Source organism: Chionomys nivalis, chromosome 1, assembly GCF_950005125.1.
Source record: "Chionomys nivalis chromosome 1, mChiNiv1.1, whole genome shotgun sequence".
NCBI lineage: Eukaryota > Metazoa > Chordata > Mammalia > Rodentia > Cricetidae > Chionomys > Chionomys nivalis.
Window position 1 is genome coordinate 154762099 of NC_080086.1, and position 17846 is coordinate 154779944.

At 43.9% G+C, this 17846-nt stretch overlaps 3 non-coding genes across 3 annotated transcripts; 1 reads left to right on the plus strand and 2 right to left on the minus strand.

Annotated features, from left to right (window-relative positions):
* Window positions 1–9388: 9388 nt before the first annotated feature.
* Trnac-gca (transfer RNA cysteine (anticodon GCA)) lies at window positions 9389–9460 on the plus strand. Its single transcript has one exon. It is a non-coding gene; the product is annotated as a tRNA-Cys (tRNA).
* A 4977-nt stretch (window positions 9461–14437) lies between these two features.
* On the minus strand, window positions 14438–14509 carry Trnac-gca (transfer RNA cysteine (anticodon GCA)). The gene has a single exon. It is a non-coding gene; the product is annotated as a tRNA-Cys (tRNA).
* Window positions 14510–15402: 893 nt separating this feature from the next.
* Trnac-gca (transfer RNA cysteine (anticodon GCA)) lies at window positions 15403–15474 on the minus strand. The gene has a single exon. It is a non-coding gene; the product is annotated as a tRNA-Cys (tRNA).
* Window positions 15475–17846: the final 2372 nt, after the last annotated feature.

Sequence of the window (17846 nt, forward strand, 5' to 3'; positions counted from 1 at the left end):
CAGGAACCCTGCAAGAGTATATAAAAGCTTCCTTTCCCAGGCCTCACCCATACCAATTAAACCAGAATATCCTGGGCAGGGCCCATACACCATAAAAGCTTCCTGGTGGGTCTCTGCACCACAGAGGTGGGAAACAGCACTGCAGAGCTTCCTGGGAGCCTCCTCAGCCTACGGCACCCATCACCCATGTTCTCAACCTTTGCTTAGGCCAACAGTATCTGTATATGCTTATACTTGCAACGCGGATAATCAGACCACTCCAGAGTAAACTTCTCAGCTGTCATTGGTTTTCTTGATTCTTCTGTCTCTCCAGTAATCCTGCTGGGAAGTAGGTGAAACTGGTTTTCTGTTCTTCAATTTGAAGTGGCCTGGATTCTTTCTTCCTATCAGGTTTTTTCAAGACATAAAAGGTCTTATTTTGTGTTGTACCCTATGTCTTTTTAAAGAAGAGATAGTCTCATTTTTTAAAACGTTTTTCTTGACTTAGGTTCTTTTTTTCTGTAAGCAACTGTTTTGGTTATTTCCATTTGGAATACCCTGCAGCTATGCATGTCAGAGCGTATGTGACTTGCCTTCCACTCCATTACCGAGTTGATGGTGGGTAGGCGCATTTCTGCATTGCACTTTAAGAAAACAGCACAATGCATTTCCCCATGGACTTCCGTGGCACTCAGATGAACAAACCTAAGTCCACCCATTTGCATATACCAGTTTCTTACAAAGCACAACACATTTGTATAGAGAAGTTACTTAGTAACCAGCTAAACGAAGATATAAGGTTTTAAAAATATTTATTTCTTTTATTTTGTGAGCATTTTGCCTGCATGTATGTATGTGTACCACATGTGTGCCTAGTGCCCAGTTGGTCAGAAGAGGGTGTCAGATCCTGAATGTGGGTAGCACCACAGTGAGCTGAGCATTAACATGCATCTCTCGCTTCACTTCCTGTTTGTGGAGAAAATGTGTCAGCTTCCCCATGTTCCCTCTGCTTTGCCTTCCCCAGCATAATGGACTGTGCCCCCTTAGACTGTGAGCCCAAATAAAACCTTCGTTCCTTCCTTAACTTGGCTTTTGTCAGGTAGTTTGTTATAATGAAGTGAAAAGTACTAATACAGGGAGAGAATTCAGAGTACAGAAGGATGATGCCTAAATACAGTGACATTGCTTAGTCTCTTCCTGAATCCATGGCTGAAACATGCCAGCTTTCCCTAATGTCGTTGCTTAGGGGTTCAGCTGCTTGGGCTCCAGCATAGGGCTTCTGTATCCTTACGATGGTTCCAGAAATATTAACAGTGCCTTAGGACTGAAGCTGTCAGAGCTCATCACGTTCCTCCTGATCAGTGGCTGTCCTCTTCACACCTGTTCACCTGTGCTCACTCATCATTTCAACATAGTCTCTCCTTCCTCTCTCTGTCTCAGGTGATGTGTGCAGAGGACGGGAGAAAACTCAGGTGTTTCCTTAGGTCCCTTCCACTTTCAGTGCACACATCACACACACACACACGCATGCACGCACGCATGCACACACACACACACACACACACACACACACACACAGATAGAGGCCCAGAAAGAGACAGAGACAGAGACAGAGAGAGCCATTCAGGAATAGGAATGTAGAAAAGTGAGGATTCACACAGGAGAGAGTGGAAACAAAGAGTGCCCTGGTGAGGGTGAAGGACTGGGTTCTTGATCAGATAATATTCACTATCTGATGGCCCACATGTAGAAATTTGTTCTGAAAGATGTTTTATAGAGAAACCAATTTTGTGAAAAATACCGATACAAGAGCAACACCTTCGCCCCATGTCATTTGACTGGGGCTGGCAGAACTCAGCGGATCACAGCCTGGGCTTTCTGACTTGCTCTCCAGCAACACCTCCACACCAACCAGGAGCCCTGTCTGATGCCTGGCAGTTGGGTACTGTTATGATCTCTTTGTGACGAGGAAGCGTGGTCCTGCCCAGGGCTTGGTACTCTAAGCAGGACAAGGAGACCCACACGCAGGCCTGGGGTGGTCTGACTAACCCTGTAAGTACCCAGGCCCAGAACCAGGGTTATGGGTTAGCCCACCCCAGCATCCACCCCATCTGTGACCTGCTGGAGCACAGTGGGGGAGTCGGTTCTGCAGACCCAGGGCTGCAGGATCTCCATGACGCAGAGCAGCAACAGCATGTCCAGTAAGAGTCCCAGTGAGGGCCCGGCGTTGATGGTGCAGTAGAGACCAGGAGCCTAGAACTGGACCAATGATTCTTTTCCATAAACACCTGCACATGAAATATATGAATAAAGAGATTTGCTACATGACTCACTGTGTCACACTGCAGTTTCCACGACAGAATTTTCCCCTTTTAAAAAAAAATTAATTTTTTGAGTACTTTTTATTTTAAAATTTTTATTCATTTTACATACCAACCACAGTTTCCCCTCCCTCCCCTCCTCCCGATCCCCCCCACCCTATCCACTCCTCAGAGAGGGTAAGGCCTCCCATGGGGAGTCAACAAAGCCTGGCATATCAAATTGAGGCAGAACCAAGTCCCTCTCCACTTCATCAAGGCTGAAGCAAGATGGCCTCCAAAAAAAATCATTCCAGGGATAAATCCTGGTCCCACTGCCAGGGGCCCCACAAATAGACCAAGCCACACAGCTGTCACCCACATTCAGAGGGCCTAGTTCGGTCCCACACAGGCTCCCCAGTTGTCAGTTCAGAGTCCATGAGCTCCCACAAGCTCGGTCAGCTGTCTCTGTGGGCTTCCCCATCATGATCTAGACCCCCATTGCTCATGTGATCCTTCCTCCCTCTCTGCGACTGGACTCCAGGAGCTTGACCCAGGATCTCTGCATCTACTTCCATCAGCTACCGGATGAAGGTTCTATGATGACAATTAGGATAGCCACCTATCTGATTACAGGAGGTCAGTTCAGGTACCCTCTCCACTCTTGCTAGGAGTCTTAGCTGGGGTCATCTTTGTGGATTCCTGGGAATTTCCCTGGCACCAGGTTTCTTTTCCTAACCCCATAATGGATCCCTCTATCAAGATACCTCTTTCCTTGCTCTCTCTCTCTGTCCCTCTCCTAACTCAGCCACCACATTCCCTCATGTTCCCCTTCTTCCTTTTTTCTTTTCTTTTTTTCTTTCTTCTTTTTGTCTTAAATTTTATTTTGTTTAGTTTGGACTGGTAAGGGAGATAAGTGAGACCAGGATGCAAGATGCGAAAGACACAAAGAATTAAATAAATAAATAAATAAATAAATAAATGAAATTTCACTCAATTAAAAAAAATAAAGAAGATTGTTACTACCCTCAGGAAAAGCAAAGCGTTCAACACAAATTCCTAGCCCTATGTATCATGGCATTTATACTCACCGTTAGCTCTTCACTGCAGTAACACAGAGGATTGAACTCAGAGTGGAGGTATAGATGTATTTAAAAGTGACATGCTTGTCTACAAAAGAGTGGTAATGATTTCTAAACTTGATTACTTTCCACCTACCTATACCTAATCCTAAAGATGCTAAAGTACCAGAAGAAACAACCAAAACTATGGAAAGTGGCTGCCTGTGGGCGACAAGAGGACTATGCAAAGCATCGGCAGGTTTTTATGCCAAGCTTTAGAACAATATTTGACTCTGAAAAATAACTGTAAAAGATACTTTGAAATAAGTGATACTTTGATATATGTGTAAATATATACAAAAGTGGACACATTCATGTAGAGGGGATAAAAGTCACATAGGGCTGTCTCCATAGAGGCCCTTTGTGGCCCTCATTCTATGTTTCCTGATGATGGGTTTCAGAACTCCTTCATTGTCCAGACAAGACCTGGGAAGTCCACAGCCTTCTTTTGCCACCACCCTTAGGATCCTTGGGCTGGAGAGATGTGTTCAGATGTGGGTACTTCTGGTATCTCAGGTAAGTTAGGCATGCTCCTTCCCCGAGTCTTTGTGGTATATGTACAACATGAGGAAGCATGGTATGTGAATGCTAGAGCCTCTCAAGTATTGTGTGTGTGTGTGTGTGTGTCTGTGTGTCTGTGTGTGTGCTGCTCCCACAGCCTGAAGAAAGGGGAAAGGCTATGCAAGATGTGTGAGCAGGGCAGAGCTGAGGACTGGAGAAGGAGCCTCTAGGTTGAGTGTAAGAGGAACCAGTGCTGGTCTTAGAACTCTCTAGAGATAAATCAAAACTTCCAGCATATTGTCGAAATGCTATATGTGTGAATATAAAAGATAATTAGTAGACCCTTATCATAGAGCAGAGGGTATAGCTCAGGGGGTAGAGCGTCTGGCTTTAGAGCATCTAGCTTCTAACCAGTAAGGTCCCCGGTTCAAGTCCGGGTGCTCCCTGCTAAGTCTTTTTGTTTTTCCTCTTAGAAACTGTTGCTCATATTCATTTCTGATTTTCTCTCATTTATTCCAATTCTTCTGGACCTTTCCACAGCAGAACAAATACATAGCTTATAGAAAGAGCCCACATCACAGTCAGTCACAATTGCTATGACCCAGATAGTCTCCTGAGTGACCCTGAGACTTATTTTAGGAAGTCTAGTCTAGATGAGCCTGAGAGGTTGTTGTAGTTTGAATAAGAATGACACACACAGTCTTATATATTTAATGCTTAGTCATCAGGGAGTAGCATTATTTGAGAAGGATTGGGAGCTGTGGCCTTGTTGGAGTGGGTGTGGCCTTGTTGGAGAAAGTGTGTCACTGGGGATGGGTTTTGAGGTTTAAATAAGTCCACCAGGCCCAATCTCTCTCGCGCTCCACTCTCTCTGTCTGCAGCTCAATGGCAGGTGTCAGAAGTGACATTTACTGTCTTTTTCTCCAGTTATATTCAGGAGTAGCTGCAGAGCAAATAAAGAGAGCAAACACAGAGATTGGCTGATGGAGGGGGCATGAAGATGGGGTTATGATGATGAATACTGGGTGGATAAGGAGGAAATGGGAGCTTTAGTGGACAGGAACAGTGATGAGGGGGTGGACTATTATTTACACTAGAATGAAGAAGCTTGTATGTGTGCAGAGATCTTGACTTAATCAGCCTTTGGACTGGCTGTTTGTGGCTGGGGCATCTTGAGACTCTAGCTGGACACCATGTACTTGGATGTTCCCTCTAGTGTTCGCTTTCTGGTGTTCAGAACTCACCATTATCTTCCATGCTATGCTGTAAGAAAGTCAAGAAGGCTGAAACTCCATCTGGGCCCTGAAAGCCCTGATGTACTCAATGCCAGGATGTCTGCTGTGGGGTGTGTATGCACACACAATCCGGGTGCATATTCTTGTCTTTTGAGTCAGGACTTGTCCAGCCGAAGAGAAACTTCTGGTATTTGCTGCTCCACCTGGGCTGACCATCTGGTGTGCTCATGCTGTGATTCTAAGTCAAGCAATTATTAGAGAGTGACTTTTCTATTTATTCCTGAGCTCAGTTAAGATCCTGCCCCAATCTAAGACATAACTTGTGGGAGAATTAGAAAGAGTAGAGAGGAGAAGGTGGCCAACAAAGCTCCCAAAGAATGTGGTGGAGGTTGGGAGGGAAGAAAATTCTGTGCCAAGTTGTGTGCAGAGGTCTTGACTTAATCAGCCTTTGGATCTGCCAGTGAAGCTTACTGAAGATGCAGAGGAAGGGATGGAGGGAAAGAGCAAGAGGGAGAGTGGAGAAAAGAGGCATCCCAGATCTTAGCAAAAGTTTTTCAATTAGATGCCTCGAAATGGCACTAAGAAAAATGAGCTGGAAAGATTTTGTAGAGATACTCTCTGGGTACCAGTATGAGGATGAGGGCTATATGGAAGAAAAGGACAAAAAGGTAATAATCTGCTGTGAGATAAAATTTATTTAGCATCAAAACTTTCTCAGGATTTACATAAAGTCCGTTCACCGGACAAATGGTGTTAGAATGCAGATAAGATGGTGTTTATTAGACAGCCTTAGCAGGACTGATGGTATAGCTTAGGGGTTGAGAACCTGACTATGGATCAAGAGGTCCCTAGTTCAAGTATGTACCCCCTGTGAGGTTTGCTTTTAGCACCCTATATACAGACAGTACTTCTTCAGGTTGCCTCATGCCATTGTCCAGGTCAATGGGCACTAATAGCAGGTGATAGGAGAGAACACTAGGTGATAGAGACACACTAGGCAGGAAGGACACTAGTCTAATCATCCATTGAGCTAGATCAGTGGAATGTTCCAGAACCAGAAATGTGGTTCTAGAACATGATCATGTTACTAAGCATCATGTGACTTAGGCAGGCTGCCTGTCATGGTCTTTTCCTTCAGGAATACAACATAGAAGTGCAGACTAAAACAAGTGTTTCTACATGTGCCTGGTTCCAGAATGATCTGATTCTTGTACAGAGTCCCTGATCCCATCTCCAGACTTTCTGCAGGCAGAGACTGGAGCCGACCAAGGCAGAGCTTATATATGCTTCAGGGAGCAGAGCTTGGGACTGTAATGCTGCCCAAGAGTGTTGGAGTACAGGTGTCCATCATGAGCCTGATACCAGGCCTGGAGTGGAAGGTGTTTCCCTGTTGAGTTGCTGTCTTACTTTGGTCCAGTATTTCTTTGCTGCACCCCCATTCCTCCCTTTTGGAACAGGAATGTTTGTACTGTCTGTTGTATGTGGTGGTTTGAGTGAGAATGGCCCCCACAGGCTCGTATATTTGAATGCTTGGTCCACAGTTGGTAGGACTAGTTGGTGTGGCCTTGTTGGAGGAGGTGTGTCACTGGGGGTGGGCTTGAGGTTTCAAAAGCCCACACCCTTCCCAGTCAGCTCTCCCTCTTTCTCTGCCTTATGCTCCAGTCATACCTGCCTGCCTGCTGCCGTGCTTTTCACCATGATGGCCATGGACTAGCCAATCCTCTGGTACCATGGGCTTCCAGTTAAATGCTTTCTTTTATAAATTACCTTGGTCATGGTGTGTCTTCACAGCAATAGAACAGTAATATTGCATACTGGAAGTATATAACTTCATTTTCTTATTTTTCAATGACTTGTGGTTGAAAGAGTACCTTGATTCTCAGGAGATGCTCTGGACTTTGTGCAGTGCTGAAGTTGTTAAGGCTTCGGGGACTGACTAAAACTGCTGTGTGCTAGGAGAGAAACACGTGACTGTAGGAACCAGGGCTGTAGCGTCCAGTTCACAGAGGGTGCAGTGATCGTCAGCTTCACTAAATTTGGAGACACCATTGAAACACATAAGTGTATCTATGAGGGTGTTTAAAATATAAGGTTGTCGCTAGCTTCCAGGAAAGCAAAGGTTCTACTCAAAACCTTAGCCCTACTTAATGCCATCTGGATAATCCATGAATCCTATTACCTAATCATCATGATAGAAACATTAAAGACAATTCAAAAAAAAGTTGAGGTAGAAATACATTTTAAAAACGAGCCTAGCAGGAGGTACATGAGGAGATAAATAATTCTTATTTACAAAGTCAGTCAGTTGCTGATTTCAAGACTGAATTGAGTTAGTCAAGCCACACAATAGTGATTTTGTTTAGGAGCACACAGACCAGGACATGCAGCCAGATGGAACCGTCTTAGAAACAGACCAGGATATGCAGCCAGAATGGAGCCATCTTTGAAACAGACCAGGACATGCAGCCAGAATGGAGCCATCTTAGAAACAGACCAGGACATACAGCCAGATGGAATTTTCTGAGAAACAGAAAGTATATATAAAAAGATGGTTTTCTTGATAAGCTCATGTCCTCATGTTTCCAGCTGTGCTGTTTCCACAGCTGAGGTGTGTGTGTGTGTGTGTGTTATGTCATGGCAACAGGGGTCAGAGTTGGAAACACTGGGGATGTCTGGGGATGAGTTAGTGGAGGCAGTAATGCTGGTCTTGGCAAATCTTGTGATACAAATAAGTTGTAGGAATGTTGGGTGTGACTATGAAGGTGAAAGACACTTATTAAACATCTCTGACAAGGAGGGGGCATAATCAGGAGGTAGCATGAATAATAGAAACCCAGAGACAGATATTGGAGTTCAAGCTGAAGATCAGGAAAACAAAATAGCTAACACCTAGAGAGACCTTTTGTCCCTACCAAACCTTGAGACTGAAAGGACTAGATCCTGTCTGCAGAAATCCTCAGACCCCACACTCCACTGAGTTCCTGTCTCTTTCCCCTTATATTCCTCTCTCTGCCAAGGCATATCGCTCCTGTCTCCACCTCCTTAGTGCTGGGATTAAAAATGTGTCATTCCCAAACACTGGGATTAAAGATGTGAACCACCACTACCTGGATCTGTTTCTGGATTGATCTTGTATAGTCCAAGGTAGCCTAGAACTCACAGAACTCTTTTTGCCTCTGTCTCCTGAGTCCTGGGATTAAAGGTGTGTGCCACCACTCCCTGGCCCATATGGTTGACTAGTGTGGCTGCTTTGCCCTCTGATCTTCAGGCAAGCTTTATTTATTAAAACACATATAATATACCACCATAACTCAGGGGTAGAACATTTGACTGCAGATCAAGAAGTCCCTAGTTCAAATCTAGGTGATCACTACCATGAATTAATTCTTTAGTTTATACCCAAAAGTTATCACTCAATACTGTTTTTCTTCCATTTATTCCACTTAATGGTCTTCAGCAGAGCTAGGAGCTACAGATCATGTGGATGGATGGCAACCTCCCGTCTATTCCTACGAGCTCAATTGCACCCCCTGCATTCTTATTATGACTCCTCTCTTCCTGCATATATCTGGTTTCTCTGGTTCTGTTGGGGTCTTAAAGAGAAGACAAGGACTATGTTGGAAAATTCTTCTGAATTTTCCAGGTACAGCAGCCATACAGATAGCTGGTGTCCAGGGACCAGAAAGGAGGCCAAACATAAATTTTCTCCCTCTATGACTGTCTGGTGAACATGTGTTCAGAACTAAGGAAAATAAATCCCAGAACTTGACTTTCTGTGGAGTGTGGATGTTACCCATGTGAGCTTTTTTCATTTCCAGAGCCTCCTGCTCTCTTGCTTCATCCTCACAGACTAAAATATGGCTCAGCTGCTGTACCCGGGAGAGAGGGACCCTGCAGTGTTGCTGCTCCAGTGCCAGCTGGGGCCTGTGAGAACCTTGAGTGACAGCCCACTCTGTCTTCAAGGAAGAAGGAGAGGGTGATGGGGCCCAGGTTGAAGGCAGTTGGCCAGCTGAGTAGCTAACCCAGGAGAGCAGGGTGAAATGGGCTCAGGTCTGTAGACTGCTCCTCTAAGTTCCTTGACTGATGATGCTCATCAAGGATGGGTCTGGAAAGCTGCAGAGCTGAGGAAGGAATCTCACCAGTCAGGTCTGGCTGCTTCTGGAAAATAGGTCTGAGAAGATCTGTAATTTAACTTTATAGTCAGAATTTATCACCACACAGATGAAATGTATTAACTGGGCACACTGGTACCAGTGGGGGTATAGCTCAGGGGTAGAGCATTTGACTGCAGATCAAGAGGTCCCTGGTTCAAATCCAGGTGCCCCCTTATTTATGTTGGAATCTGGTTGCTGACTTATTGCATTCATCTAAGTCAGGATGCCTATGAGATTAGAAAGTCTTCATTAGCTGAGGTTTCTGGAATCAGAGCTTCTATGCTCCATTCATTTACTTCTGTGGGTTCCATTCTCAGCCACATTATAAATCAGCCACGGGCCCAAAGGCTGGAACCCCCAAAGCACAAGTACACAGCTGACCTCTGACCTGTGCTGAGTCCTCTCTACCTTCTTGTTTTCCCCATCTGTATTCTTTCTCTCATCCTCATCTAACTGGATACTTAGTTTTAATTGTCAGTTTGACACACTGTAGAATCACCTTGGAAATGAAGTCTCCATGAAGGATACAGTGTCCAGATCAGGTTGGCCTGTGTTCCTGTCAGTAGGGGATTGTCTTGATGATTAAGTCAATTGATGCATGAGGACACAGCACTGTTCCCTAGGCAGGGATCCTGGACAGTGTGAGTGCAGAGAGTGAGCTCAGCACTAATGAGCATGCGTGCATTCATTTTCTCTGCTGTTAAGGGTAGATGTGATGTGACTAAGTGTGTAAAGTTCCTGCTGCCTTGACCTCGCTGAAATAAGTGACCGTATCTGAAATTGTGAGCTAACACAAACCCTTTCTTCCCATCCTTTGCCTCTTTCCTCAGCATTTTATCAGAGCAGCAGAAATGAGGCTTGAACAAATCTCCCTCTAGTATCTGCTCTTACTGAGCAATGGTCTCAGTGTGGTCCAGAGCTGCCCATCAGGTGAAGAACTGCATTCTGAATTTAAGGATGTGCTGTCAGGCTATGATGGGTAGCGGGAGGTCAGAATCTAAGGCTGTGCTAGCATGGACAGACACTACCTGGAGGTAAAGACTCATAGTAGGTGCAGGACGTCAGCAGAGGTTTTCTGAACTTTTTCAGTCACTAAGTCACTAATGCCCTCTGCTGAAGGGATGCCAGCAGAGAAGTGCTCTCTGAATAGGAAGGTGATTTGCTCCTTTTGTAAGTTGAGCAGTATTAGGATGTCGCTGGAACATTTATCTTGTTTGATTAAAAAGTACAGGGCCTGCAGGATGCTCACTGCTGGAAAGATAGGGTACAATGGTTGTCGTGAAGACCCACAGGCATAAAAATCTATACTTGAACTTACAGAGCTGGGAGGCTATTTCAGAGTAAAGCAATGACTGTGTGAGCCATTTCTGACAGGCTGTTTTTGCCACAGAGTCTATGGGAGGAGTGGACTTCCCATGAGAACTGACTGGTCATGAAGAGAATTCAGAGGCAATGGCAGATAGCACTTTGCTGTTGGAAAATGAAGCTGATTCCTCTCCATGGCAGGAGGCCTCAACTACATCAGTCCAAGGCAGGAAGAGAACTGGGTGTCTTCCAGTTACATACATCCTTGTCTGTGTGGCTTGCATACCCCTTGTGAAGATGGATTTGATTCAAGTGCTACCTAGTCAATTCTGTAGATGGAAGCGAGCATCCCAGAAGAAGGAAGACTGTCCCACTGAAGCCCAGCACCTCCAAAAATACACTGCTGAGTTACACTGTGATCATGGCTTTTGAAAAATGGAATGAAATTATTTGAACCTCAAACGTTTCTTTGGAAGCTCTGTTGACAAACCATGATCTCCACCCCTGTACCCCACACTCATCAGGTACTTGCCGAAGAGAAGGCAGAGTCTCTGTCTTATTATAGGAATTCAGATTGTGGTTCACAGTTGAGAAGAACCCTTGAGATAAATGAGGGGCCTTTGTGGATAGAGAAGGAAACTCATTGTCTGAGTCAGCTTGTTTTCTGGAGATTTCTGTCCTGTCTGGTCCTTATTCAGCAAGGCAGTCACATCTTGCTTCTTCTGTGTCTCGGTCAAAACTGCGGACTAAGCCTTTTCTCTTCCCAGAATTTTCATTGCCCTGCCTCTACTTCCTGCCTGGCTACTGACCAATAAGCATTTTATTAAAATACAATTCACAGGGTACAAACCATAGTCCCAAAACACTTCCCCCCTTTTTTAAAAATAAAAAACTCTGAATCTAATATCCTTTCTTTAGCTTTTCTCCTGACTATTATCCATAACAAACTTGTAACCAACATTCTAAACAAAGGAAAATATCCATAGTCCATTTTTCGGGAATGTGGGCATAGTTTTCCAGGTTACTTCCTGCTAGTTGGGAGCGCTGGTAATCTCATGGGGTCCTAAAAAAATTAGAATTATGATCAAGTCATGACTGGAGTAGGTATCTTGTGAGGCTTGATCATCTCAGGCAGTAGTTTTGAATCTGTTCTGGATGTAGAACTCTGACATCTGGGCCATCTATTCCTACTGAAGATTTCTCAGGTGGTCTTCCTTGATCAAACATGATTTTTTGTACCCCAGAATAAATCCACAGCCTCTCATTTCCTGTGGAAACAAAAACAAAACCTCTTCTCCAAAGTAGCATACCTTTTGACTTCAATTTTGAAGTCAAGGTATTTTCAAAATACCTACCTTGATCATAATTCTAAATTATTTCTTTAAGCAGCTGTTGCTCCTTCCTCAGCATTCAAACAACTCAAAGAGAACATAATAACATACAGTATCCAGATTCTCTGTGTGTTTTCCATATTTATGTGGCTTTATTTTAAACTCTATCACTTTTATTTTTATTTTTTAATTTTTGACTTTTTGAGACAGGGTTTCTCTGTATATCTTTGTGATGGAACTCACTCTGTAGATCAGGCTGTCCTTGAACTCACAGAGATCTGCCTGCCTCTGCCTCCCAAGTGCTGGGATTAAGGGTGTGTGTCACCATATCCTGAACTCACCGAGGTCCATCTACCTCTGCTTCCCAAGTGTTGGGATTAAAGGTGTGTGCCACCACACCCAACCACTCTCTCTTTTTCTTTTTTCTTTTAAGGACTTTATACTCCACCCCCCCCCAAGCCTGCACATATTTTTAAACACACAGTAAACCATTTAGAGGTTTTTATTTTCATCTTTGAAATCTATCTTTAGTATATAGCTCTCTATTTTTCTGACCACATTAGTCCTTAATTTGCTAAGCAATATGGGTAGGATTACAGTCATGGCTTTGATGGCTGAGATTCCAGCCTTGTGGCGGAGGTACCGGCCAGAGCCATGTTTATTGCCACAACTCTATGGCGTTTCAAGGTCCCTGCCACTACTAAAAAGCATGCTGTCAGCTTTTCATCAACACCATTTAAGTGTTTCGTGGCAGGATCTCTTAAAAGAGCTTCAGGATTTTGCAGCTAAAGCTGAGTCAGGAAGCCTCTCTTAAATGAGAACACTTGCCTCTAGCAAGCAGAGCTCACCTGAGAAAGTGCTGCTATCAATAAGCCATGCTTTACTCTATTTTTTTCTGTCTAGAATTACTTCCCAAGCTCTCTCAGGCTTTATGTGGATGCAATTGTCCACGTGGGGCGCCATTTGTTGACTGGAGGTTTCTGTCCTGTCTGGTCCTTATTAGGCGAGGCAGTCACATCTTGCTTCTTCTGTGGCTGGGTCACGACTGCGGACTAAGCTTCCCTCTTCCCAGAATTCTCATTGCCCTGCCTCTACTTCCTGCCTAGCTTCTGACCAATCAGTGTTTTATTAAAATACAATTGACAGGGTACAAACTATTGTCCCATAGCATCAGCTGGTTATGGGTCTGCTGTAATAAAAGCAACAGTATATTATGGGATGCAAGGCATGGCAAAAAGGTGAAACACCAGGGAAATTCTTTCAAGCCATGGAGGTATAACCCACAAGTAGAATGTTTGACTGTAGACTCAGGTTTGAGTTCAAATTCAGATGTTTACTACTGCTGTTTCCATTCATTTGTAAGCCTACCATCTCTCTTTAGTGTTCTGCTTACTTGCCGTCTATAACACTGCCCTGCCTCGGACCCTGTCAGTGTCTTTTGGGGACATTGGATATCAATCATAAATGAGAGTCCCAACGATGGTTAATGATCTGTGTCTATGTCAGAAGTTCTCAGTTAGTTGCTCTGTAAACCTGGTATTGTGGAGGCATGTCCTGAGTCAGAGGCTGCCCGGGAATCCTGAGGCAAAGTCAGTGGGTCAGGTTGTCCCACTCTCCCCACTGTGCAGCACCAACAAGTCCTTCAGTCATTGTTCCTTTTTAATATTATGTGTATTGTGTTTTTCCTGCATGTCTGTACAATGCATGGCTGCCTGGTTCCCAAGGAACCCAGGAGAGCATGTCAACCATCATCCTGGAGCTGGAGTTAGAGACCATTGTGAGCTGCCAATCACACCTGGATCTTCTGCAAGAGCAACGTGTGCTCTCAAGCAAGTGCTGTCTCTCCAGCCTCCCGCCCTTCAGTCTTGTCTCTCTTTTTTTTGGTAGACAAATCTCTATAATCTATGATCATCTGAGAAGCAATAGATTACCAAATAAAGCATACAGTTCAATGTCCAGAATACCTTTTGGCTTGTTTTTAAGAGGTGTCCTGGAGCTCCCAAATGTGTTTCTTATTGTCTTCTAGTACCAAGAACTGCTGTGGAAAGGTTACTTAACATGATGGTTTCTTGTCCTGTGTTTATTGCCTGCTCCTTGTTGCTTAGGTTTTTAACATCTTCCCTTTGGTCTTAGATTTATTTTATATTTGATACTGATTTCAATTTTCATCTACTGTGCCGAGTATTTGCAAAAATCTGATGCAAGCCCATATCTTCCTTTAGGATAAATTTTCTTTTATTTTGTGCTTCCATAATTTTCAGTTTCTGATCATTGTTCTAATGGGGGAAGTGGATAGATTAGAGATGTGAGATTTTGGGTCCTTGGATGAGAGTTCTCTTATGTGAGGCTACGTCATCCTCACATAAGACATCAAATTACTGTGTATTATGGAGCCCAAAGAGGGAGGCTCTAGACTTTATTCAAGAAACTTCAACTCGTGTAGACCTCCTAGCTACACCGAGGGTCTCACCAAGGTGAATCTGGTAGGTTAATTACCAAAACCATATTTAAGGAAGGGGGCACCTGGATTTGAACCAGGGACCTCTTGATCTGCAGTCAAATGCTCTACCCCTGAGCTATACCCCCGCTTATAGGTAAAGCAGCCTGTCATTAGCACCTCTTCATCCTTGGAACCACACCCAGCCTTCTTATATATTCATGATCTACTTGTTATTCCTAATGATCTTGATGTGGCAAGATTTTTCTGTTTAAGTCTGCCTCCACCTTCTCCTCTCTAACCTTTCCCAGCCCATTTCAGTGCACCCTCTCTCAGGTGTGCTAAAGACATCAGGTTTGGCCCTTAACCGTGGTGTTTTCTTAAGTTCACATTTAGTTTCCTTAGGTGGCCAAGACAAGCATCTTCAATGGCCCAAACATTTTTCCCAGAGAGAACTTTATCTGTCCTCCAAGATATCAGAAGCGTGATCTTTATGTTATGCCATCATTTATTCATTCAGCAAACATTCATGAAACTTCTAATATTCTATTCACTTTTAGCCATATTGAGGATACAAAGAGATGCCAGTCATTTTCCTTTTCCTCAGAGTCTTATTCTAAATAGGAGACAAATTCATGGATCTAAGTCTTTACTCAGAAGAAGCAGGAGTCAATGCATAGGCTGGGGTGGGGGGATAGCATGTAAGAAGCACCCTTTCTGCGGGCTCTGGAGGGACATTCCAAGGGCTTGACTCTGAAAAGTTGCCAAAAGAACAGTCCTGCTCCTTAACTTCATAGGACTCCTCTGTGTTGATGTCCTGCACTGACTGAGTCATACAGAGCCTTGGAGGCCAGCGTGTGCCACAACATGAGTGTGACCTGGATGGGTCTCACTGAGAGTCCTGTACTAGCTTCTCCCAGAGAAGAGACAGGGTTCAGTCCTGAGCAGAACACAGAGCACAGGGGAACATAGTATATTTGTCAACTCTGTTTTAACCAATACTTCAGATTTGGTTTCTTGTATCTAAAAGAGACACCTGGGAAGGGGGCACCCGGACTTGAACCAGGGACCTCTTGATCTGCAGTCAAATGCTCTACCCCTGAGCTGTGCCCCCATCTGCTTATGTATATCTAATAAACATCTCTGAACCTGTATGGTCACTCCCTGACATGTGTACTTCCTAGTACTCTGTTCTCATCTGCTTTCTCCTGTGAGTCCCAGCCCTGTGCCAACTGCACTCCTGTCTGCCACCTCCTCATGCCAGCGCCCTCCTGTCCTAGTTCACAGCTGTGACGGAAGCACCAATGCATGGAAGCCTTCATTCAGCTCATTCCACTCACCCACCTGTAAAGCCAATCTCAAAGGGCTGGGTCTTAAGCAATTGATGGCTTATGAGGGAGAAAAAAACATTTTCTTTAAGGATGTGGCTTGTGGTATGCCAACAGTATTCCAGTGGACAGCTCCACACCCATGGGATAGAGCAAATTGGAGGACACAAGTCTGGGGGCGCAGATGTAGGATGCGTCTGGAAAGAGGAGTTAAGGAGTTGAGGGTGGATATGATCAGAATACACTGAATGAAATTCTCCAAGTATTAATGAAAGTATTTTAAAGAGACAGTGTCCTCAACAATAAGGTCTTACTACCACCTTTGGAAGAACAACCAATAGTCTTGGGAATAGCTTGTATAGTTTTTTGCCGAGGGATTCCATGAGACCCTTTTGGCCACCAATTCAACAATATATAACCCATTCCTGGCTCTGGATGTTTTATTTACTGGCATTTAAATCCCTCTCCTATAGGCATATATTTTAGGAAGCTTCTGAAGTAGTTGGTTTCTATATAGTTTTATAAGATCAGTGTTAATTGTCCCTCCCCATAGTCCTTCCCTTACCCTTATTTCTCATCCTCCTCCCTATTTAAATCTTGTTATTTCAATTTCCCCTTTATCTCCCCATTAGACTCTATTCTGTTTTCCATACTTTTGATGACACTTTCCTCCCCTTTGGTTTCTTAATAGGTCCCTAATCTCAGTGGTTATTTAGATCGTAATCCGCTGATTAAATGGTTGAAAGTCTACATCCATATATAAGTGAAGTCATGAAATATTTGCCTTTTGGGTTCTTTGAACCTCACTTGGGATGATGGTTTCTAGCTCCATCTTTTTCCTGAGATTTTCAAAATTACATTTTATTAGAAGCTGAATAATATTTTATTTTGTAAAAGTACCACTTTTTCTCACTCCATTGGTGGGTATCTAAGGCTGTTCCCAATTTCTGACTAGTAGGAATAGAGTAGCAATGACAGTGGATGGGCAGGCGTATCTTGTGAGATGGAGAGTTCTTTGGGTGGATCTTGTGGTGATTGAATGAAAATGGCCCTTAAAGTGAATGACACTATTAGGAGGTGTGGCCTTGTTAGAGGAAGTGTATCACTGTGGAGTAGGCTTTGAGGTCTCATATATGTTCAAGCCATGCCCAGTGAGACTGACCACTTCCTGTTTCCTGTGAATCAAGATGTAAGAACTCTCAGCTACCTCTCCAGCACCGTGTCTGCCCTCACACTGCCATGTCCCACCATGGTGATATTGGACTGAACCTCTGAGCTGAGCTGTAAGTGAGCACCCCAATTAAATGTTTTTTTTTTTTTTTTTGACTTTGGACTTTTAAACACTGTTGAGACTCTGATAGACTGTGAGATTTTTGAAGTTGGGCCGAATGCAATCTTGAATTGTGATATGGATAAAAGCCTTTGGGAGCCAGGGGGTGGAATATGGTGGTTTGAAAGCAAATGGTCCCCAAAGAGAATGGAACTATTATAGGTATGGACTTCTTGGAGGAAATGTCTCACTGTGGACATGGGCTTTAAAAAACTCATTATGATCAAGCCTTGTGCAGTGAGACAGACCAGTTCCTGTTGTCTCTAAGTCAAAATATAAGAACTTGCCAGACAGTGGTGGCACACATCTTTAATTCTAATACTCAGGAGCCCTAGAAACATGGATCTCTGAGTTCAATGGAAGCCTGGTATTCACAGAGTGAGTTCTAGGACAGCCATGGTTACACAAAGAGACCTGTCTTAAAACAAAACAAAACAAAACAATGTAATAACTCTAAGCTACCTCTCAGCACTATGTTTGACTACATGCCATATGTCCTACCATCCCACCACGATGATAATGGACTGAACCTCTGAACTATAAGTGAACCACCCCAGTGAAATTTATAAGAGTTGCCATGGTTATGGTGTCTCTCCACAGCAAAAGACACCCTACTGCTGTGGGATAATGCTCTTGTACACTGTAAAGATTTGTCATTCATATTGGTTTAATAAAATCCTGATTGGTCAGTAGTCAGGCAGGAAGTATAGGTATGGCAATCAGGCTAGGAGAATTCTGGGAAGAGGAAAGGCAGAGAGTCAGTCACCAGCCAGACACAGAGGAAATAAGATGAGAATGCTGCACTGAGAAAAGGTACCAAGTCACATG